The sequence below is a fragment of the Ambystoma mexicanum genome, chromosome 5q, assembly GCF_040938575.1.
Source record: "Ambystoma mexicanum isolate Mex_15411 chromosome 5q, UKY_AmexF1_1, whole genome shotgun sequence".
NCBI lineage: Eukaryota > Metazoa > Chordata > Amphibia > Caudata > Ambystomatidae > Ambystoma > Ambystoma mexicanum.
Window position 1 is genome coordinate 870,527,712 of NC_090933.1, and position 25,623 is coordinate 870,553,334.

The 25,623-nt window shown below is 47.3% G+C and overlaps 1 protein-coding gene across 1 annotated transcript in view; it reads left to right on the forward strand.

The window, feature by feature from the left end:
* The window catches only part of TMEM67 (transmembrane protein 67), a 2,125,990-nt gene that overhangs the window by 879,632 nt on the left and 1,220,735 nt on the right, over positions 1-25,623 (forward strand). The window lies entirely within an intron of this gene.

Sequence of the window (25,623 nt, forward strand, 5' to 3'; positions counted from 1 at the left end):
CATATACACCTGCTGAAGGTATCCATAACAAGAGAAAGGGTTATGGGTAGGCCGTCACAACGAGAAAGAAACACAAACCAAGCTGATGGCGCTTTCGACATCAGCTTGCACAAGAGACGCCAACCACTGGAGGGAGAGACACTGGGAAGACACACAGCAGTACACTGCATAGAGAATGTGAACCACCAAATACCAAGGAGGGTCAGTACAGCGGAACTGCTCTGAACTTCCCAAAACACCTGACGATTCCTGAGCACGCCAGAGGAGCGGTCAAGAACTACAAGGACCATAAATTCCATATCTCAAAACCAATACAGGGAATACTCTGGGTACACTGGGACAAACAGGTGGAAGATTGAGAGGTTCTGGGATCCTGAGAGAAGCAGGGACAGTACAGAAGGAAGCATATGCTTGGCAGGGGAGTAAACCAATCTTTTGAAACAGTACACTGTGAGTCTATGGCTCACCCCCATATGAGAGCAAGAGAATAAGAGGGCCTGGGAGCCTGAGGGAAGCAGAGACAATACAGAAGGGAGCATATGCTTGGCAGGAGAGTAAACTAAGCTATTGCAACAGAGCATTGCAAGTCTGGGACCCGCACACATATGAGAGTCACAAAACATGATGGTCAATAAAAGAACAAGGGTCCCGTGACCCATGGAAATAGTTCCTCCTAGAAATGTTGCCCCAACATCCTCTGAGACACTAAAAAACTCCCATCAAGCAGCAGGTGGTCAACAGCTAATTCACTTTAACATTAGGGACAGTATTCCTACCAGCCCTAAACACAACTTCTAGAAGGACAGAAGACCCCTAATTAACACTTCAGGGCGAAATACAAAATATAATTGAGCTCTCCCTGAGTGTGATCCAGCAAAAAATATAGACAAACGCATACTTGTTCCTATGGGCCTATTAGGACAAGGAAGAGGGTCCGGGTAATGAAGATCATGCCCACCAAGAACCACACAGTGCAGGCTAGTTGTTCCGAACAGCTGACCAATGCCGGGAACACCTGACAAGCTGGGAAGATGGAGATGCATTATACCCAAGGCCAGTTGGGAAACCGGAGGGATACCGAGTAGGCCGGAGAGCAGGCGAGATCGTGGCAGTCTCGGAAGAGGAGGCTCCTAGTTGTGGTTGAATACTATAGAAGGTTTATAGCCAACTATTCTTGTATAACAGCTACCCTGACAGACAAACTTACCAACGCTGAATCACAAATGTTTAAATGGGGCCCCGAAGACCAAGCTTGTTTTGTCACCCTCGAGCAAATTCTGTTTAGTGAACATGTGTTAAAAGTGCCTAATTTCAATAAAGAATTTATAGGGCAGACAGATGTATCGCAGGTTGGCTTAGGTGCAGTTCTCTCCCAACAATATGATGGAATTGAACACCCAATTATTTTCATCAGTCGTAAGCGGTTTCCCAGGGAGAGAAACTATGCTACATTTGAGCTCGAGGTCCTAGCCATAAAGTAGGCTGTGTCATATTTGCAGTATTGTCTTACAGGGAGGAAGTTCTGTTTAGTCACTGATAATTCCCCTTTAACGTGGATCAGTCTCCGTAAGGACACTAATGCCAGAGTAATGCGCTGGGTTCTAGATATACAGCCATATTGTTTCAGTATAGAGCACAGGAAAGGAAAAGAACAAGGGAATATAGAATCTCATTTCCCAACTGGTACAGAAGAAACCTAGCTACATTAGAGGAAAGGGTATGTGAGGAATCTAGTGAAGTCGTCACTAACTTCCCGGGGAAGGTCTTCCCCCATGTGGCCAGGAAGGGCAGAAACTACTTGCCTCTGACCTTGGCTATCGGGAGGACCACGTAGGGGAGACCAGCCTCGGTGGGTTGAAATTGGCTCACTAGAAGACCTGACGTACCTCCCCCCTCTCTTTGTAAGGGGGAGTAATCGCCAGTCATTGCCTTCCCAGCTATGTATGGCATATTGTAATCTGGAACTTCCCATTAAAAACCATAGACAAACACATATTTGTTCCTATGGGCCTACTAGGATGAGGAAGAGGGCACGAGTAATGAAGATCATGCACGCCGAGAACCACACAGTGTAGGCAAGTTCCAAACAGCTGACCAATGCCAGGAGCTTTAAAACACCCGACAAGCCAAGAAGATGGAGAAGTACCATACCCAAGGCTGGTTGGGGCATCTGAGGAACGCCTAGAGCAGGAGAGATTGTGGCAGTGTTGGAAGAAGATGTTCCGAGACCAGAAATAAGGAGGGCGTAAATAAGGAGCAACAGACGCTCTACTGAGAGAGCTGCAGCAGTGCAAGGACCGGGGAGCCTTCACAATGCTGGCCAGAAGACAAAGCTTGCTGCTGGGCAACGGGCAGACCGCTGAAGCAGCCAGGAGCGACTGTGAGCCCACACAGGAAGATTGAGGCACTTGGAGGTGTACAATGCATGCCAATTGAAAGTAATTGGAAAGCGTGGGAGAACCCTAGCAACAGAGCTGGGGCAACCTGACCAGCAAGGGAAGTTGTGATTGAAAGGTAGACAAAGGCCCAATACTCGAATCGAAAAGAATATGAACATATATGAAAGTATTAAAACATTGGCAAAGTCATGGCAGGAGAGTTTACCAGGCATTTCGTATGCGCTTCTGGCACCTACACCCAAAATATAAATAGTCAAGTTTTAACCAAGCCCTGGCAGGAGAGTGTACACCAGGCCTTTATTTGTTCATGAGTCAGGAGACTCTTAACTGAATTGTGTGGAAAGAAAGCTAGAGGAGAAAGTAAGGAAACCTTGTGAATGTGTGAAACTTGGGTAAAGGGAAACCAATCCCTTGGACCCCTCCTAGTCTTGGGGAATGATGGGCTTTTCTCCAACCCATTTGTTTTAATAAAAGTTTATAGCAATCAACATTAGGCCTCTGTGTCAGAGTCTTAATCATGATACCTCACAATACTCTTTCAGGCCAGGACGCCCACTTTGTTGAGTTGCCCTGCAACAGGTCTTAGTGTAAAGTGAAGTTCTCGAAGGTCAAATATCCGAGTGAAGGGCCTGGGTGACTCCACCTTGGATGGCGATCTGATGAGCACGATGCAGCACTGCTTCGTGAGCCTACTGATGGACACACACCCTGAACATATCCTAATTGACCGCATAAACATAGTGGACCCCAAAAGGTTGGGCCCAGATCTGAGACCACGGGATGTCCTGATTGCACTAGCATCTTATGCTGAGAAAGAAAACCTTAAGGAAGACCTAGCATTAACCACCTTACAGAAATGGAGAGAGATGCAGCCAGTTACGAAGGTGCTCAAAGCCAAACACATTTCCTACAAATTGACCTTTTCGTTCTGGCTCTTCTTCTTGTGGGAGGGCTGACAACAGAGGGTAAAAACATGCAAAGAGGGCCTGTCTGTCATGAATATGGAAGAGGGGGAAGACCATCCAACGCATAGCCCCACAGCCGCCCCCCCCTCACCCCCCCAAAAAAAATTGCTAACCCCTGGGAATGCTCTAGAATTCGAGGAGAGCCAGCAGATAAAGACCACATGGCTCCAGGGCAAGAAAGAGGCATCAGGACTCCAAGACTAAAATTAAACCACACTCCCGGGTCCCTATGCATGATGGAGTTACAACTAACGAGGGGCACTCACGGGTGAACGAGTAACACACAAAGTGCTCACTGGAGCGGGTGGTACGCAGTCTCCGGGCCAAGACGGGGAGGGCGTCAAAGCGGGAGCAGGGGTGAGCGACAGAGGAGGAGGAGGAGGGGGATGGGGGGGAAGAGTGTCCACAGGTCAGAGGGACTAGAGAATATAGTGCACCAGCAAAGTTGGAGAATGACCATGGGGCATACACACAGAGGGAAAGATGGCAATCACAATACTATCCTACAATGTTAGGGGCTTAAACTCCCCTGTCAAACGCAAGAAGCTGGAAGGGCAGGTGAAATGCAGTACAGCCGATATCATTTGACAAGAAACTCATATAAAAAGAGCAGACCAATCAATCCCTAATTTTTACCATTTCACTCAACTGAACCAGGCGAATGCACAAGGGAAAACGGCAGGGGTATTGATTGGTCTTAGAGGACTCACTACAAGCTAAGGTACAGCAGATCATGAAAACCCCAGGGGTGGTATGCTTTCCTAAGGATACAAATAGATAGTAGGACAATGACCCTTGCCATGATATACTCCCCAATGTAGGCCAAGAATGATTCCTCTGGGATACCATACAGAAACTAGAAAAATTAGCAAAAGGGGAGATTATTCTAACAGGTGACTTCAACATAGCATGGGATCCCGATATAGATAGAAGTGCGGGTAGAAACCAGGGCGACTGTCCAGCATCCAAGACCCTGAGAGAAGCCTTTGATAATCTTACACTAGAGGACACGTGGCGACATAAGAAGGGCAAGAGAAAGGGGTACACTTGCTTCTCCCATGTACATCAAACTATGTCCAGAATAGACTTTGTGGATGACACCAATCATCCTGGGGGGGTAGAAGACATTCAGGTGGGAGTGATGGCGTCCGATCACACTTCGATGAGGGTGAAAGTGAAAAGATGGGAACTGCACAGGAGCTTGTGGTCTTGGACATTCTCCCGAAAATATTACAGGATAGAGCGACAGCAGATACTCTGTGGGACAAAATACAGGAATACTTCATGTACAATGATAACCAGAAGGCCTCACAGGATGGGATTTAGGAAACCTTTAAGACTTTGACGAGAGGGGAAGCCATTGCGCTTCACGTCCAGATACGCAAGTTGAGAAATGCAAAGGAAGAGGAGTTAGAGGCCCAATTAAAGGAGGCAGTGTTAGAAGTGACTAAGAAAATGAATAAAGCTACCATGACGAAACTGAAAGGGTTTAGAAGTCAGGTAGAGTTGCTAAGGCCACGCAACGCAGAAAAGACCCTCTTGCGCACACCCCAACAATACTATGTCAGTGCAAGTAAGGCAGGTAGGCTATTAGCAAGCCAAGTGCGTAAAGCGAATGCAAATCACGCAATAGCAGACATTAAGCAGCATGACAGTATGATAGCAACGGACACAGAGCCAATAGTGGGCTCCTTTGAAAAATGTTATGGGAAACTATATGCGTCCGACTACCCAGACCACTCCGCCGTGATAGACTACTTCATTGACCTCCATCTACGCAAACCCACATCCATAGATAGGGCTCACCTATAAGAGGACATAACTAAGGAGGAAGTGGAGGTAGTCGTAAAAGACCTTCCTAGGAACAAAGCTCCAGGACAAGACTGGTTCCCGGCAGGCTTTCATCAAAAATACAGCCAGAAACTAAGCCCCAGGTTAGCAAACTCTTCAATTCCATAAGGCGGGTGGGAATAGTGACACGCACAATGACTGAGGCGAAAGTGCTGGTATTCGGGAAACCCAAGAAGGATCTGATGGCATGTAGCTCATACCACCCTATAGCCCTCCTGAACTTAGATGCCAAGATCTACACGGCGGCCAGACTAACACCTCTTCTCCCAGATTTGATGGGTACAGATCATTCGGGTTTCATAAAGGACCAACATACCTGGGACAACACCAGACGGTTGGCACACACCAGACGGTTGGCACACCTGATGGAGAAGGTGGGGGTGAGGCGAGAGCAGGCAATCCTAATATCCCACGATGCCGAAAAGGCCTTTGACCTGGTGGAGTGGCCATTTGTGTTTGAGGCAATGGAGCGTATGGGAATGGGCATGCACTTTATACAGAAGGTAAGGGATAACTATTCAGACCCCTTGATGAGGTTTTTAATCAATTCCCGCCTATCGAACAAGGTCCCCCATCACACCGGGCACAAGACAGGGCTGCCCCATATTGCCACTATTGTAGGCAGTATATTTAGAACCACTTCTGGCATCAATCAGACGCAACCCATCAATACATGGTATACAGTTCGGGGGGGGGAGGATAAAGTAGCGACCTTTGCTGATGATAGGTTGATGACTATGACCAATACATTTCAATCCTGGCCCTGGTACAGGAGCTGGAGTCCGTGGAGAAGGTATCCAGGCTAAATATCAACCAGACCAAGTCGGAGCTCCTGCGGCTGGGGCCCACAAACACCTTAGTCCAGGATCAATTACCATCAGTGCCATTTAATGTGGCAAAGGGTTTCATCACCTACTTGGGTAAAAATCTGATGCTGTTGCTCTCCAGCCTATATGGTGCTGCCAGACAAAATCAAGGGGGATTTCAACATCTGGTCTCCCCTGCGAATCTCTTGGCTGGGGAGGATAGTTACGATCAAAATGATCGTACTACCGAGATTGCTGTACCCCTTTCAAGCGCTTCCCATTGCAGTGCCAAGGACATCCTTTAAATCGCTCAATAGAATCATATCGCAATTTATATGACAAAACAAGAGACCAAGACTGGCTTTTGACTCCTTGATGGCTCTAAAACAGCAAGGAGGTCTCGGACTTCCGAATTTTATAAAATTTAATGAGGCGGCTCAACTTCGGGTAATAAGGGAATGGTTTTCCTAAGAGAGGACAAGGCATTGGGCAAGGATGGATCGCCAGTGGCAACCACGCTGCTTGCGTGACTCCCATGGCTAGAAAAGCAGGACCGACCCGGCAGCGTCAGGCAGAGCCAGATAATCTCAGTAATTTATAATAGATGGGACTGACTACTAAGGAAAGGGTATTTATCGACGCACCCGTCGTCATTCACGCCACACCTTTGAGAACCCACAATTCTCCCCCATGGCGAAGCAGGGAACTTTCCTAGGTTGGAGGGCAAAAGGCTGTAGAAAAAAAGGTACCACGGGGGATAGGATATAATAGGTTATTTATAACTCGCTCAACACCCAAAGGTTTCTAAGCGCAGACCCGGAGATCAAGCCTGTGTTGGTCTGTGTCATCTTGCTTCGCAGGCGAGCACGTTGCCACTGAGCTATCCTCCCGAGACATGGAGGAGGGGAGTCCTATCTTTCGAGGAGAGCAAGACTTACCTGACCCTGACAGAAAAGGACTGGCTGGAATATTATCAATTGAGACACTGGTTGAAACAGTCTGAATTCAAACACTCTTCGACCGCTTAGACAACTTGGGTGTGATCTACACCAACTATGCAGATGACATTCAAGTCTTCATCGCCCTCACTGGCTGTTACGACCATGATTCTAAACTGCTAAACGATATCTATCTCGAAATCCAAGCTTGGATGGCCACCAACAGTCTCTGCCTCAACGACGACCAGACTGAGTTAATGTTTGTGGGTACGCAGGCACGATTGAATAAACTTGACACCAGATACTCCTCTTTCGCCATTGACGGTAATATAATCAACGTATCTAAAGAGATAAAAACATTGGGGTCTACCTCGCTTCAACACTTTCTCTTAAATAGGTCAGCAGTGTGGCTTCTTCTACGGCCTATACTAATAAACTGATCTATAGGTGCAAATCCTACTTATCTACAAGTAGCTGCCTAACGTTAGCTAGAGCACTTGCACTATCTAAACTTGACTATTGCAACACATTATTCCTTGGGTCTTCTGTACACAATCTAAATAGACTCTAGGTACTCCAAAATAACTCTCTGAGAGCAGCACTTAGTCTTCCGAGATCCTGTCGCATATCCAATCAGACACAACGCCAACTGGCTACCCATCCGTGACAGAATCACACTACGCACCCTGGCTATCACGCACAATTCATTTGTGTATGTATTTAGAAAATCAATAAAAATAAGTTTTAAATAAAAAGTTTTTGCAAAGCATCCCGTTTGTGATGATCACTTCGGATCTTATGAGAGGAAAAAAACAAACCTGTTGGTTGAACCACTGGAGTGTTGGAACTTTCTGTTGTCAAGTTGGAGTTACAAAGAACTGTGTTGGAACTGTATTGCAAACCAGGATTTCCTTGTTTCTTTTTGGAACTGTGGAGCAGAATCCTGCTTGAATCTGGGGAAGGGGAATTCACCCAGATTATATGGAGAGACATCCTATTGTGAACGTAACTATTACATTATTGTGTTCCCTTTGAACTGGCGTGCATTACCTTGTTAAGTTACTGTATAAGTGTGAGGGACAGATATCTTTTGTTAGTGTTTCCTTTAGTTTGTTTTAGGAAGGGAAATCCTCATCAGGGTAGGCCTATTGAGGCGTACTATCAAAACCTTTTTGAGTTAGTAAAATGGCTTCTTTTGAAAAACCTTCACAAAGTTGTCCGCCTCAGATTTCTGACCCCTCACAGTAAGTAATTTGTTCCTTTAGCATTGCAGATGTAGCTAATGTCACTATGCTTTTTCATATTGTTACCCAGCCTCTGTTATGTGGTAGTTATCCATCATTGAGTGTACAGCATACTAAAATAGGCCCCCATTGCCATACACTTAATGCTGTTACGTGGCTGTTGCTTCAAGAAGGTAAATATGTTGGTTTAGTATATTGTTGCTCTTGGTCAGCTTCTAAGTACTAATTGTAGCGTTTTTCACAATATTATACCTGTCACAAACACACTTAGAATGGAGAGCGTGTGACGCATTTGTCCTCTCAAGCAGATAAACGGGCATAATTCTCTGTCTTAGAAGTGGCTGCAGAGTTGAAAGTCTTCCCTGTGATAGATTGGTGATCAGGGTTTGATCCTGTTATGAACCTTGTAATGGATATTTGGTGGCTGTTCTCAACTGATTGTGGGGGATTAAGGTTGGGGGATGGGGCAGCCAAAGCAGTCATCGGCTTTGGTCAAAAGCCACGATTAGGCATGGTTCGGTTCATCACCTAGACTACTTTCTGAGTAGATGTGTCTACAATACCTAATTTTCATGTAAATACAATACAATATTAAAAGTTGATAACTACTGAGTCTGTGATTATCACCAGCTGTGATCTTGTGCAGGTGGAGAATGTTCTTTTGAAAGACATGACCAGAGTTGGTCTGATTGAACATAGCGCTTCTTGATGCCATCAACCCACAGCACTTGCAAACAACCTATCAGAAACCACCAAAACCTACACTAATTTGGAGATCTGCAACCTTTGGCGTCCCAGATGGTTTGCACTACAGCTCCCATCAGGCCTTTCCAGCATGGTCAAAAGTGAGACATCATGCAAGTTGTAGTCCATGACATCAGGAGATCCTCAGGGTGCAAACCCTGACACTAACTCTTTAAACTACAGTGCCTGCTTATGTATATCGGTGAAGTGCATGCATTCATGGTCTACGTCCTGAGGCATCAATTTTGGGTTTCCTGAGTTCTGTATTGTACACTAATAGCAAGATCCAAAGTTTTGTACACAACATTTGTACACTAATAGTGGGAAAGGGCTGTGCAAGCACATGCTGTCTCACAAATGTTTAAACGTTCTGTAAACATAGCTACTGTCCTGTGGCCTACCTGTGTGTTGGAAGAGTGAAGTAAGGAGCAAAAAGACAGCGATTAAGTTTTGTTCTCTGCAAATCAAATATAGTGTAGAATGTTCAAGAAACACTCTTAAACTGTCTGCACCATGCTTGCTGCGAGTCAGTTTCAAAGATGCAGTATCCTTCCAGATGGGGCTCCTCACCTTCTTTAAACAAGATCACCGATGGCTTTTAAAAGTCACTCAGTTTCACCGGATTGAAGCAGCAGGCAGAGGGTTACTTTACAAAGGTGTTATTCCACTCACCCAAATGTTACAGCACATTCTTAATCCTTAAGTAAAAAGGGAAACCTGCCAGCTACCTCACACATTCAGCTCAGCCCCCAACTGACCCTCTACATGAAACACTAATTCAAAGCGCTCGCAAAGCAATCCAACATTGTTATGGCTGACAGCCACATATCCATAAATATTCCATCTCCATTCAATGTGGCTAGCAGTACAAGCAACAGGACAGAACGCATTTCCTCTCCTCAAACACACATGAACCCAGGTGCCACACTCCCTCGCATAGGGCACAACACATCTCCTTTCCTCACGCAACAATCACTTCACATTCTCCTACTCAGCCTCTTCCAGGAACACGAAAATATTACAACCACACCACAACGAGTAGACAAGGGAGGCACGGGCCTCATGCCCAAATATCATGCCTAGGACAACTCCAAGCATATTTACTCGCAATATTCGTTGGCACAACATACATGGATCATACCTACCACACAGACACAGCAGGAAACCAAATGATACATGCAGCCACCCTTTACATCCCTGTAGGTGCAGAGTTTGTCACAACTAAAGAACCTCCTGGATTTCTTCCTAAAACACAGCAGGGCTAAGACCAGTGTTAGCTCATGCTCCTCACACGACTGGCGCACACTTGCATTGAAGTAGTGGCACACACTCTCTACAACTGCATCAGTACAGGCACCACCAACCAATGGAAAACACCCTTGCCAGGCCTGCCACACTTGGGTACCATCGATCTACATTCACACCGGAGTTGGCCATTCCCCAGCACACTCCAGACCGATGAACTGGATAGTAAAACCGCACAACCCATCTGCCACACGGGTACCTCTAAGCACTTCTCTTTTGCACAATACTGCATTAAACACACATTCCAAAACAATTTCAAGTAACATCCATTTACCAGTAATGTCAACAACGTTACACTTCAGTCACACCTAGATGCCATTTTTTAAAATTATTATTTTTATTGAATTTTCCAAAAAATATAATCCAACAAGTGGTAAATAAATACATAACTCAGAATACAGCAAATTCATTTCGATGCAGCAGAATTAATTTCCCCCATCTTATTACATTTTGTCACTGGAATTCATTGAACATAACAAGACCGCCTATGAATAAGTTCATAGATAAAAGATAGGAGGGGGGATGCAGTTTGAGCAAAAAGCCACCAGAAGAGGGAAAAGATAGTCCAAAAAAGAGTGAAGAGGAGAGGGGAAGAGAAAGTCAGAAGGAAAAGAAAAAAAAAACAAATACGGAGTCAGTTAAATAAGGATTCATACAATGTACACATCAAGGATTCATAAAATACTTCATTAATGTCAGTTCAAAGAACATCTGCTCTCTTTCTGAAACGAAGCCCAGGAATGGCCCCAAGTCTGTGTACATTTCGAGAGTTCCCCCCCTAGCATGGCCCCCTAGCATGGCCGTGAGCTTTTCAAGGCTCAACAACTCCCACACCTTCACCTACCAGTATGCTATTTGTGGTCCTTCCACAGATTTCCAGAAACAAGCCCTAGTAATTTGAGCCGCTATAAGCAGCTGAGCGATTAGGTCCGCTCTGGAGCCTGACATCGGAAAGGACCCATCCTCTGGTACATCCCCTACGATCACGATCCATGGGTCCATAGGTAGCAGGGAGCCTGTGATTTCCTTGATTTTGGGTAGCACTTCCAGCCAAAATGTTTGCATGACTGAACAGTGCCACCACATGTGCGCTAGATCCCCCCCCCCCCCCCTCCGCTCACCACAGCCATGCCAGCATGTATCTGGATAATCGGGATTCATTGCATGCAACCTGCTTGGAGGTAAGTACCATCGGAAACAAATCTTAATAGCATTCTCCTTCACTACCGTACATCTAGAACACTTCTGGGCTCTGTACCATATCCTTTGCAATTGGCTCTTCCGGGATCTCCAAGCCCAACTCCCTCTCCCAGGCCACCATATAAGGAAGCTTTTCCCCCTGCGGGACGTTTTCGAGAAGCCTATAACAGGTGGTTAATCTGTGAGATTGCTGACCCTCAAGAATTTTAATTTGTTTGCCTAGCGGGATTCTAGAGGCAGCCCGGCGGGTATCCCTGTTAGTCAACCAATGTCTAAGCTGTGTGTAACTAAAACGCTCTGATTCAGGCACCCCAAATTTCTCCTTGCACTCTAGAAACGTCATAGTTTCCTGATTTACATATAAGTCTCTCAATCTCAGGGGTACATCTGGGCTCCAGCATTGGAATGAACCAGGGCTCAGACCCGGAGTGAACGCTGGGTTCTGGGTAATGGGGGACAGTACGCCCAGACCTGATGTGATCCCTCTCTGCACGCATGCCTTAACCCAGCTCCGGAGCATTGACATCGTTGTGGGCAATATCTCGCCTCGGAATCTCTGAGCCTCTTTAGGGAGGAACAGGAAATAAGCCAGCGGGAAGGGGGTTCCTGCCTGTTCAATCTCTTGCCACTTAAGGGTCTCCAGTGAATTCCCCCAGTCTAGCATTGTAGCAACCTGAGCTGCTCTATAATAGCGCAAAACCGAGGGGAGCCCTATACCTCCCAGCAGCCTACCTCTCGTAAGGAGTTTGCAGGGAACTCTAGGTTTTTTCTTTCCTCCATATAAACTGTCCTATTTCCTTTTGCATAGAAATAAGATCGCCTTCAGGGATCAGCACAGGCAAGGCGTGAAAAGCATATATAAGCTTCGAAATAAGGGTCATCTTGACCGCGCTAACTCTACCCAACCATGGCAGCTCCTGAGAATCCCAAAGCTGGAACTACTCTTTGGCTTCCTTCAGTAAAGCGGGTATGTTAGCTTTAAATAGACCTGTGAAAGTCGGGGTCAATTTTATTCCTCGATAAGGAATATCTGTGGACGACCAGGGGATGGGAAATGCCGCTTGTATGTCTGCCAGACCCGCAGGAGATTCTGTTAAAGCCATTCCCAATGATTAAGCTTGGTTCACCTCAAATCCAGATATCTCAGCAAACACAGCAGCTCAATAAGAGGCGGAATAGATCTGGAGGCGTCGTTCAAGAAGCACAGCAGATCGTCCGCATATAAAGCCACCTTGTAGCCTTGACTCGCATATTCAAAACCTAGTATCTCAGTGTGCAGTCGAATCTGTTGGGCTAGAGGCTCCAGCGCCAGGGTGAAAACCAAGGGGAACAAGTGGCAGCGCTGTATAGTGCCTCTAACCAAAACAATAAACAGGGTCCAGCGCGCATTCACTTTAAATCTTGTCGAGGGGATCTGGAAATTTGAGAGGATCAATTTCGAAAAACTAGGGCCAAAGCCAAATCCCTTCAACAACACCTGCAAATATTCCCAGGACATACTATCAAAAGCTCTATGGCCGTCCAAAGATAATAGGGACAGTCTGATCGGGATCTTGGGGGCCAAAGCAATCAGGTTTATCGCCCGGCAGATGTTAGTATATGTCGAGCGATTACATGTGAAACCAGTTTGATCTTTCTCTATCAGTACTGGAAGAACCTCACCCAAACGGCCGGCTATTATTTTACTCAGCACCTTTACGTCTGTGTTCAGCAAAGCAATGGGCCGGTAGGACGCACAGTCCGTGGGATTCTTCCCAAAATCAAAGTCATGATGGACTCTGCCATAGAGTCAGAGACCGAGCCAGTCACCCAAGTGGCATTAAAAAGCTTTGTTAGGAAAGGGGAGAGCATGGCTTTAAAGGTTCTATAGAATTTATTTGTGAGCCCATCCGGCCTCGGGGCCTTTCCCAAAGGAAGGGAGCGAATAGTAGCCTCCGTTTCTTGTAATGTGATCGGTTCCTCTAAGAGGTCCCGAACCTCCCGGGGGACCTGGGGCAGACGTGCGTCTTGTATGAATTTGTAAGCCATATGCGAGTCCGTGTGATGGGGAGCCGAGGGTTCTTTAAAGAATTTCTCCACTACTTGGAGTTTATCTGTCTCCGAGGTGACCTGCCTCCCCTTCGTATCTCGTAAGGCTTCTATATGGTTACGCCCAGCCTGCTTTTTTAACTTAACTTCCAAGAGTCGGTCAGCTTTATTTCCTTTTGAATAATAGTATTGTTTAGTGCGCATCATGCCATACGTTGCCCGACTCATATGATGGGCCTCAAGGGCTTTCTGAGCCACCCGTACATCTCGCCTTGACCGTTAAGAAGGCCTATTTCTATGAAGTTCCTCCCTACTTTGGAGTTCGTGCTGAAGTTGAACTTGTATTTGTTTCCTGACTTTCCCTCTCTCCACTGTTTGAGCTGTGATATGGCCACGAATCACCGCTTTCGCAGCATCCCATAGTGTAGTATAGGCCAACTCTCCCGTGTCATTCTCAGTGAAATAATGCGTTCTAGCGTCGGAGGTACAGGAGCGGAATTGGGGGTCCTCCAGTAGGAGCTTGTTCAGCCGGCAGGTGCGTGTAGGTACTGGTGTATCAGCAAGGGGGGCTGTTAGGCAGAAACCTGTGCAGTTCCCTTAGGGACCACTGCAAAAAGTTTAAGACTACAGGTGTTCGCAGTAAACCCAATTGGTAGCAGTCTGCACCACCCAGATTTACTTGGTAGCTGTGGCTGAGCAGTCAGACTTCTCTCAAGAAGAGTTAGGCGGCAGTATATAGAGTATACACAATAGGGCCAAAAATACAGTAGCACAAGCAAACACTGACCAGAGCTTCGGTATAAAAGTATATAATTATTTATTTAAAAACACACTTGTAAAAATACACTGGCACTAATATGTCAAGCAAGTTCAAACACAGTCACTAGAAATATATACACCTCACTAATTAATTATTTGACAAGTCTAGGTTGACACCACTTATTTAGCAAAACAGAGGCGAGCGCGTAACCATAGATGGCACTCCAATAATTTGTTTAAAAAGGTAGAGAAAAGGCAAAATAGGAAAATCAGACAGTACCAACACTTTTAAAGAACTACAGCAAGTCAAGAAAGGCAGGGTCTACCGTAGAGCAAAAAGTTCATAGGCCAGGCCCACTCTTGGAGAGGGCAAGGCGGAATGTGCCCAAGATCACAAAGTGAGAATGCACTGAAAGTCTTTGCAGGAAAGTCAAAAAGAGGTTGGATCAAGTTAGAAAGGTAATGTTAATGGGTCCGAGGTCACCCCAGGATAGAGTGTCAAGGATATAAGGGACACCTTGGACAGTCTGTTTGTTGCAAGGGAGACCAGGCCGGACACAGTACCTGAAATGGTGAGAAAGCTCCAGTGGGGGCAGTTGTTCCTGGCAGCGGGTGCAAGTCGGGGTTTCGTCCAGGGGAAGAGAAGATCTCGACGTGGAGGAAAGCTGGAGGTCGTTGCACTGCCAGGGAAGAAACCAGCCGCAGAGTTTCCCGGTTAAAAGGTACTAACCTGCTTGGCACGGGCGATTCGACCACGAGACGATCCAGGAGGCGAAAAAAGGCGAACTGGTTGGTCCCACCAGCTCAAAGGGAAGAAGGCTCTCCTGGAAGAAGATCTTCTCTGTCGTTGGGAAAGTGGTGAGTTTCGTACAGCAGGGCTCCACCAGTGGTGTCGTCATTGTAGATGGCTTAGCTTCTCCCCTCTTCGGATTCTTTAGGTCCTGTGGCGACTTCTGAAGTTCCAGTCCCGAAAGCCCTGCTTTTATGCAGAAAACCCCCATTTATCAGCCTAGCTATCAATCAAACATGCTAAGTGGTGAGCCGGCTGGCTCACCACTGGGCCAATCACACGAGTGCGACTTGAGTTACCAAGGCAACTCAGTCCAGGGTGCCTATTCCCCCCCCTCCCACACATCCTGTAGACCCAGACATAGTGGCACCACTTTTGGAGGCTTCTGTGCAGAAGCCCGCCAAAAGTGGAACAAAGGGCTCGACTTGGGTTAGGGTTTCAGAGGCGAACACAAACGCCATTTTAAAACCGAGTCCTGGCAAAAGACCCAACCGGGGAATAAATATTAAATAAATAACCCGGCAGTATCTTTAACATTGCACCAAAAAGTGGTGCGTTTAAAATGAATGGGAAAATCCCATAGGAAATATTCTGGTGGAATATTTCGCCTGGTAACTACTGCCACCAGCCAGAAACTCGACAAGGGGGGACTGGACAGTGCCCCCTTGGAAAACAGACCCAGGGGCAATCGAATTACGATATGATGGTTTGTACTGGTTCCGTTCACAATTTAAGACTAGTAAAGTCAATGGTGACTTTACATGCCCTGGGAGGCAGTAGTCAGTCCCAGGGTATGGAGTCTATGTTTGGGGGTCACTATGACACCCCTGTGTTACTGCACTGAGGGTGCTGTGTAACACATATAACCAAAAACACATGAAGCCCTATGGAGTAAAAGACCCCATATCCCATAAAACATTACATAGCCAAAGGACCTTCTCAAATCATGCCTAAGAGTGGGAGAAAGAGCCTCACTCTTAGCAGGAGAAAAAAAATTAAACCCCAAAAAATCCAGCAAAGCTGCTGGGGGACTCACTAGGTTTGGGAAATTAGCCTTAAACGAGAATTCTCCCTAACAGGGGCCATCGTTAACAGTACTGGGGCGCGATCTGACAAAGCTTTGGGAAGAATTTCTATGCCAATTGTTTTGGAAATAAACTTATCTGAGACGAGAAACATGTCCAATCTGGAAAACCCCCTATGCACCGCTGAATAAAAAGTATAATCCCGTTCTTCTTGGTGGAAGAGTCGCCATGCCTCTATGAGCGAATGTTCCTGAAGGAGCGCAGTGGGCGACAAGAAGTTCTTTTTTTATTTGTGCTAGTTGGGGGGAGGGACTTATCCACCAAGGGATTAACCACAGCATTAAAATCCCCTCCTACAATGAGCTCCCCTTCGGCCTGTTCAAACAGTAGCTTAGACAGGGATGCAAAAAACATATCCTGCTGGGAGTTGGGTGCATAGAGCAAAACTAAAGTCACCCTGCGCCCCTGCAGCATAGCCACTATTAAAATATATCTGCCACCTGTGTCCCGCAAAATCTTGCGAACCACCAGAGGAACCCCCCTTCGTATCAAAATGGCCACGCCAGATCTCTTCGACCCCAAGGAGGCACAAAATCTCATGGGGTATAATTTATTATTAAGCTGAAATTCATCTGATGACAGAAGATGAGTTTCCTGGAGAAACAAGAGGGAAGAATCAAGGGTGGCCATTCGGTGCATTAAGGCCTTGCGTTTTAGGGGGGAATTTAGGCTTTGCACATTCAGGGAAAGCAAATTGATATTCAGATTAGCCATTCTAGCGACAAGCCAGCCCCGATGCAAACTCAATCAACCAGACCTTCCCCCAAGCAGACCAACTTCGGGACGGCCCAGCAGTTCCATCCATCCACTCACTGTCTGCCCCCTTCCTCAATGCACCAAGGAGAGCCCATTTCTCTTCATTTACAACTCCCAACATCCTCGCCACGCTAACAGTGTGGCCAAAGCAACAAGAGCAAAACAACCGACATATATTATAACAAAATTCGTAACCCAGACTCCGTAGGATAGCATAAAAGATAAAGAAAACAAAATTTAAAGTGGTCACCAGTGAGGCTTTTAAAACAAACATAAACTTGATCAACTCTTTCAGGGTAACAGTAATGGGTGTATTCCGTGAGTAGGGTGCCCGATCAGAGTGAACTACATATTTGCCCTGTCATTTTTAAGTTTGTGTTGCTCAGAAGGAAACGCAAATACCCTCTAAATCATTACTGCAAGAGAAACATTAATTGACTGTAAGTGAAAACCTGAGGTGATAGATGAAATAACAATTTACTTGCCCCAGTTTGTTGTCCCATTTGGCCTAGCTCATCATCACAGGAACTTGGCCAGGCTACCCAAGCCCCACTATAACTAATATTTATTCTGTCAAACAAAACAATTATTGAGATGAAAAAACAGCCTTTCAACTGGCGAAAACCCACTTCGTCTCACTTTGCAGGACCGTTTCCTGCCTCCAAGGTACCAGGTATCATCGTCCATATGGACTCCAGGAGACACTGATATAAGGCAACCCCCGCTAAATCAAGGAGGGCTAGTACACCCCATCTCCAGGTCCTCGGTCTCCTTAACCGAAGCCCAGCCCTTGGGTTTTCTTCTCATGTCCTTCGGCGTGGGACTTAGAGCTGAGCTCCTTGAAACATAGGTTTCCACGCTAGTCGTCCCACTGGCGGTTTCCTTCATTAGCTCGCTCGCCTCGTCCTCTGACCCACTAGCATAGGACCGGTTATGGTATTAAAAGAGTAGCTTGCATGGGTAACCCCACCAGTACCGGACCTTTTTTGCCTGAAGCCAAGTTCTGACCTTCTGGAGGCGCCTACGATTTGCCAATATGTATGGTGACAGGTCCTGGAACAAGGATATTGAAGAGCCACGGAATTCCACTGGTTCCACTTTTCTAACTGCTGCCATTTTTTCTTCTTTTTGTTGTAAGAAATAGATCTGCTGGACGGAGGAGTAGACCCGATGGGTCCTATCCAGGATCAATTTATCCGAATCTCCAAGGCTCAACAAAGATTTAAAGAGGGCCTGCACATATTCAGATAGGTCCTGGTCAAGAATGTCTTGGCACCCCTCGTATCCGAATATTGTTCCTTCTAGAACGATTTTCTGGGTCCGCCTGTTTAGCCGATATCTCCTCTAGCCGGTCTTCCACATTCCTGACTCATTTGTTGACCTCATCATTCCCATGCTCGTGTTCGCACTCCAGGTTCTCTAAATCATTAAGCCTAGTCTCCAGGCCTGTCAGGTTGGAATTTAATTCCGCAATGGAATGTGCCAAGGAGGCTTTCGAAGACTGTATTTCAAGCTTTATCTCCTGGGTAATGTCCTGCTTGAGAGTTTTTAACATTTCCTCAAAGTATTGTCTAGATAGAGAGGGATCAAAAGTTGACTCCGTCCCTTGTGAGGCATGGACATCCGCTATAATGGACTGCATCTTCTGAGGTGCGGACGTGGAAAGTGTCAGGAACGCCGTAATCTCACTCGCCTTATGTTTGTTTTTTCCTGACCTGGGCATTGTCAGAAAGAGTCAACACTGGATGCCAGACCCGGGCTGAAGAGCTCACATAGTGTGGGGGCCACTTCGAAAGCTATGTCTCCAAAGCACTAGTGCCCAACGGTGCCAGCAGCACGGCAGGCAGCAGGCCAGCAAAGATGGGAGCGTCAGTCACCCCGGGCTCGGAATGTCAGCAGCCTAAACTCAGAACATTCATCCACACCAGCTCAGTCGGGCTCTCCAACAGAGGATCTCCTGCTCAGGCGAGCACCCAAGCTGTTAGCGACAGAACAAGCCTACAAGTCTCTCAATCATGGGCAGCAAACCTGGTGCACTGCTCCTGCCACTCAACTTGTTAGCGTGCTTGTCCACAGATAGGCACCCAAGCCACTTCCAGCAGAACAAATTTACAGGCTTCTCAATTATGGACAGCGAGCCCAACGTGGCTCTCCCGCAACTCCACTCGCCAGGGTGCTCCACCAGCACAGGTATGCTCCTGGAGGGGAAGGCGGGAGGGGTACCTGCAGCGATAGTCTGAGCCCGAAAGCTGCGGACCGCAGGATTCACCCGCCCCCACTGCTTACCTCCTCCGCTGCTCTCAGCCAGGCCAGCCCGAGCGCCACCTCCGAGGCACACTACCAAATCCTCCAGCAACGGGGCAGGGCTCACCTCATGTCCGCCGACCAGGGAAGATCCCAGCCCATCAGTCCGTCACTTCGCCTTGTCTGACTTCTCAGCTTCGCCCCCCGAGCAGCATGATCACGCCCTGGTGACACCTCCGTTCAGGATCCCCACGTCCACGGCCACTTGCAGGTTCAGCTCCAAGCCGCAGTTTGGCCTCGCAGCTCACAATGCAAGTCTAATGGACCACCCGCCATTGTGTGTGCCGGCCAGCGCACACAGCATAAAACTTCGGGTACAAAAAGGATCTGCTTGCAGTGGCTCAAACTGATCTCAGGGTAGCTCCTCCATCTCCAGGGCTTCTCTGCTCACATTTCCCAAGCAGATTGTAAAGATTAGGGTATTTAATGTTCTTCAATCAGGCGCCCATCCCGCAGCCTACAGCAGGCACGTCCACATGGCACCTAGATGCCATATTAAACACCGAACCTTTGTACACATACTGATAGGAACTGTATTATGAAGTGTACATTTAAATCATCAGAAACCTCAAACGCCTTTTCACGCCACCTACTACTTCTAGACCATTGAAGACCTTGGACCCTTCATACTGGGGTTTAATCACACAAAGTGGTGACTTAAAACTCATGTGACCAGCATACCACAAAGCATGAATCGCCTTGCGACTTATAAATCACATTACCAAACTTCTCACTTTAAGCATAATCATCCAAGAGGGCACAACTATAATCTCTGTGCAATTACATACATTGTGCAATTACCTTAACTCGTAAAGTATTTTGACATTTGCACATACATTACAGTAAATAGGAAGGTAACTCGAAGTTTCCTATTCGAATGGATTTTGTCCTCTGACATATTCCTCATCTTTGATATATTGCATCCAGCATCTGCTGCTTTGCAAATTTTCACAGCAGAGGGCACAATGCATCTCTGCTTTGTAGATCTCATGTCCCTTGCTGGCCTCCATCCACTTCAGAGTATGGCTTCAACATGGGTATATATAGCATGCACTGCGCCTGTTACCTCAGTTCTGTGTTTCCGCATGCACAGCACGCTTCTAAGGTTCATTGCTACTTCGTAATAACTGTTTCTTTCAAAAATGTCTACTACGAAAACTGGCTTCAAAAGGTGTGCGGATTGTGCGTCGAAGATGTCCATCACTGACGCACACCTTATTTGCCTCTGGTGCCTTGGTTGTCGATCACAAAATTGACTGCGGTTCCTGTCAGTCTGACGGGTAAGTTCTTGAAGTAGAGGAAAGGGAAACTCGTCCTGGGTAGGTCCCCTTTGAAATCCTCTTCAACCATTCCTTCCAAGAGGTCGTCTATGGACGAGATACGTTTGGGAGGCGTTTCTCCTCCTCATAAGCGCTCGAAACATTCCAAGCACTCTCATTTCAGAAGCAGCTCCCACCATTTGTTGTCTTCGGGCTCCCACAAAAGATCAAAGAGGTGACCTCATTCGCGCTCTTCATCGTCGGACTATTAGACCGACCGCAGAGTGAGCCTTCCAGGTAAGACGGCATCCGAAGCCGAATGCAAGGATTATCGCTTCTAAATGTTGAAGGTCTTTGAGAAGGCAGCTTTTCCTGCCCCTTCGAAGAAGTTAAAGGAGACTTCCGATCCTATTATGCCTCGTACAGTCGATAAGGTGTCTAAAAAGGTTGCTGCTTGCGCACCCTCGAGCCCAGGCAAGAAACCTTCTAAGCTCTTTCATGGCACTTCGGAGCCCTCAAAGTCTTCAGACAAGCCGAAGGTTAAGCTTCATATTTCTACTGGTACGACAGGACTCAAGTCGAGTTTCTCAATGACGAGACCATCGATGTCGAAGCTGTCAACGTCTTTGGCGGATGTGTCGAAGATTTTCAAACCTTTACCCAGAACAGACTTTTTCAAGTCTGTCTTCCATTTTTATTTTTGAAGAGCAAGAGGTAACTGATCAGGACACTCCTCCCTTTGACCTAGAATTTGGTACTCCCAATGTTCCTGACACTTTAATTGCTGATGAGTCCAGAATGCAACATCTGGTGGATTCATTGAAAGATGCTAGTGGGCTCGAACCTCCACTGAGGTGTATTTTGCCAGCCCTGAGCCTTCAGCACATGCAGATGCTTCCTACAGGACAGTCATGGGCAAGGTTACTGAATATATGGGATGGGGAAGGTCTATGATCAGGATGACCTTATGGATAGTCTTGACAAGGGCCCCGACTGAAGACCCGGTTTTTCCTTTTCATTCTGTGCTGAAGAGCAGAGTCATGGCAAATTGAGAAAATCCTGATATGAATCCTACAGTTAACAAGGATCTCACCAGGAAACACAGGCCTTTGAGGAGTTCTTATCTAAACATCTCTCCGGAGAGTTTTGTAGTGCAGGCGGACACTTATTCATGAAGGGCAGCCTCCTATCCTACAATTTCCTCTGATAGGGACAATAAAAGATTTGATACTCTGGCAAAGAGTTTTCTCAATCAGTAGTATGGCTTTAAAATTCATCAATGCCATGTGGGAAGTGGTGTCTAAGGCTGCTGAACACATCCCGGATGGTGAAGAAAGGGATGGATTTTTGAATATTATAAAAGATGGCAAGGAGGCGATGTGTCATCCACTGCAGTCCGGTTTGGACTCAGCTGACAGTGTTAGGTGAGCGATGGCAGCCAGTACTGTCGCGCAAAGATTTGCCTGGTTGCGCAAGTCTGGCTTTGCACCAGATGTCCAGGCAAGGCTTTTGAACAGGCCTTTTGACAGCTCCCATTTGTTTGTCTCCAATGCGGATGAAAGCTTGGAAAAGCTTCTGTCTTCGAAAGCAGCAGTGAAATCATTGGGCACTGCAATTCGACAGCAGCAACCGACCCCCACGGCTTCTCTAGGTTGGTGAGGCCGGGGCTTTCGCTACTCTTCATCAGTTAGGACAGGAGGTCAGAGCACACAAAGGGGCAAGAGGAGAGTTTATTGTGGTGGATGAGGATTGGGTGGCACAGCTGCCCAGGCAGCTGCAACATCTTTGCCATCAGCAGCCACCACTGCTACATCAAAACCTCTGAGGCCTTGGTGCACAGGACTGTAGTGGGGGCAGGCTGTCGCAGAATCTGGAAGAATGGTGAGGCATAATTTCCTATTCTTGGGCACTGCAAACTATAGCCCATGGTTACTTTCTCCCGTTCTTGAAAAGGCCTCCCGATTGTCCACCAAGGAGTCAGTCCTTCAAGGTACCGGATCCACTCCTTTGGCAGGAGATTTGGGAACTTTTTTGGCAACAATGGCCAGAGATCACAGTAGTAACGAATGCCTCCTTTACAGATTGGGGAGCTCATGCCAACGATCTGGCAAACAGGGGTCACTGGTCTCCATCGGAGTCCAAACTGCACATAAACCTTTTGGAGCTAATGGCAGACTAGCGCTGAATGCCTTTCTGCCCTCTGTATGGCAAAGAATGTCCTGATAATGATGGACATCATGGTGGCCACGCATTCAACAAGAGAGCTGGTGTATGGTCACTACCACTGTGCAGAGGTGCATTGTAGCTCTGGTTTTGGTCATTGCAAGAAATAATCTCTTTTGGCAGTTGACCTAGCCAGAGAAGAAAACACTGCGGCTGATGCTTTCAGCTGGCAGAGCACAGTCTCCCCCGGGTGGGAGCTAGCTCAGGAAGTCCTTCTAGAGATCTTCACCCTTTGGGAAACCCCTCAAGTGGAACTGTTCGCGTTTAGTGTCAACAGGAAGTGCAACCTGTTCTGCTCCAGGTACTTTCCTCAGTGAGGAGCTCTGGGAGATGCGTTTGTAGTGGACTGGGAATTTCCACTCTTGTGCATGTTTTCACCAGTCCCCGTCATTCCTCATGTCATCAGGAGGTTGAGGAAGTTCGGGAAGTCCATGATCCTTATTGCCGGAGATTGGGTGAGGAGAAGGTGGTACCCGGACCTTCTGGACATGTTAATATGCCCTCCAATTCGTCTTCTCCAAAGAGAGGTTCTCTTTTCACAAGAGGGAGATCACCTTGCTGGGTGGCTGCAGCAGCTCTACGGGACATTTCTCATCGGGCCCTCCTGCCGGCATTAAGGACCCCTCCTCCTGCTTCCTCCTCCTCCTTCTGGAACTTGGATTCCACGCCATCCTCCCCACTCCCTATGGGCCCCATCAGGCCCTTCCGCCAGCATTAAGGACTTCCCCCTCCTCCTTCTACCTGACTTGACCATCGGAAAACGGCTGCACCAGCCCTCCTGAACTTACCTAGCATGCAGAGCACCTCTGGTCCTGGCTCTAATCAGCTGATTTAGGATCCAATCGACCAGGCTCCCCTTGCCCTTTCATCATACTCGGGGAGTGTGTGGCTTCTGCTTGGCGGGTCACTGCGGCCTTACTGCTCTGAAGCAACTGCCCAGTCCAGTGGAAGTTCACTACCCTATTGGCTCGTACCATTCCCCATGAACTCCTCCTCATCTGCCGGCATTGTAAACTCCTCCTCCTGCCTTTCTCCGCACTGAGCACTAGACCCCCATCTACCACCTCTGACTGCATCTTCTCCCCCTTCCAGACTACTACCTCTAGCTTCTCCTCCTGCTCAGCTCCAGCCTGCTGCATTTGTGAGGCTTCCTGGCTGGACTAAGGGAACTGCTCCTGCCTGAGGATCCTTTCTTCCGTGCTACCCCTGCTCCTGCTACACCATTCATACTACTGCCGGTTTCATCCTCTGTATACAGTGCCTCTGCACACCTCATGCCCTAAAGACACACCCCAAGACAGCTACACTTCCCCTTGAATCCTCATCTGTCTAGCCCCTTACTCCCTCTAAGTTCTCTGCTGTGCCTTCTCAAGCTCCTGCTTTTCACCGTGGTACCTGGTAGTATTACCTCTACTCCCCCCCCCCCCGCCGTCTTCGGAATTCTGTATTTCAGCCCATGTGACTCCTCTTGTACCCTCCTAACTGCCTCCCTGCTTCCTCCAAGGCCCTAACCCACCACTTACTGCCCATCACTACTGTCACCTAGAATCAATAATACAATTATATCTGTATTCTGAACATCTCTGATCGGCATTTTGATTAATCCTACCTGGTCCCTTCTGACTCTTATCCTCCCACCTCTATTCACCCAATTACCCACTCCCCCCCCCCCCCCTCCTGAAACCTCTGACCCTAGATCCACTCACCCTGGTCCTGATTGATTTATGTCCCCATTGGCACCTTTCTAATTTTCCTCCCTCCTCCTTCCCATATACACCGTTCCCCTTTTCCCCCTTTTATTCCATCTTCTTCATACCACTCTCCTCCCCTCTGTTATGCATATTACCAAAATCCTCCCTCCCCTTCCTCATTGCTCTCCCCCTTGTACCCCTCTCTCCCCTACCCCCTTCCTCTCCTACTCCCCATCTCCCTCTTCCTCATGTCCATTCATCTCCTCAATCCCCTTCCTCACCCCTCCCACTCCACACCTACCCCCCTCACCGTCCTAATCTTATATAACCCCCCCCCCCCATTGTTCATCCCTCCAGCCTCATCAACATTGCTCTCTGGAACACCATATCCCTCTGCAATAAGACTGCTGCTGTCCTGGACATGTTCTTTCGTCTCAACCTTTATTTCCTATGTCTAACCGAAACCTGGATCCCCCTTCACAACTCTACTGTCCCTACTTCCCTCACCACCTCCTCTTCATCCTTCTCTCATATTTCTCACCCTTCTGGTCGTGGCAGTGGCATTGGCCTTCTCTTCCACCCTAAATACCTTTCCTCTGCCTCCTCACCACCTCTTCCTACTTTCCCTTCCTTCGAATATCTATACAAATCCTTATCTTCCCCTCACCCTATCTCCTTTCTAATCATCCATCGGCCTCCTGGCACCCTTTCCTCATTCTTCGATGACCTTGATCATCTCCTCTCACTTCTCTCCCTCCCCCTCTCCTCTAACTGTACTAGGCGACTTTAATCTTCACCTCTCTACTCCTCAATCCTCCCCCCTTTTCTCTATCCTTGATTCCTATCTCCTTTCCCCTCTCCCTTCCTCTCCTACTCACTCTTATGGCTCCACTCTTGACTTTATCTTCAACTCAACCTACCCCTCTTCTACCGTCTCTACACTACCTATCTATCTCTCTGACCATGCTTTACTCTCTGTTAGGCAGATACCTGTGCAGTTCCCTTAGGGACCACTGCAAAAAGCCTAAGACTACAGGTGTTGGCAGTAAACCCAATTGGTAGCAGTCTGCACCACCCAGATTTACCTGGTAGCTGTGGCTGAGCAGTCAGACTTCTCTCAAGAAGAGTTAGGCAGTATATAGAGTATACACATTAGGTACAAAAATACAGTAGCACAAGCAAACACTGACCAGAGATTTGGTATAAAAGTATATCATTATTTAAAAACACACTTGTAAAAATACACTGGCACTAATATGTCAAGCAAGTTCAAACA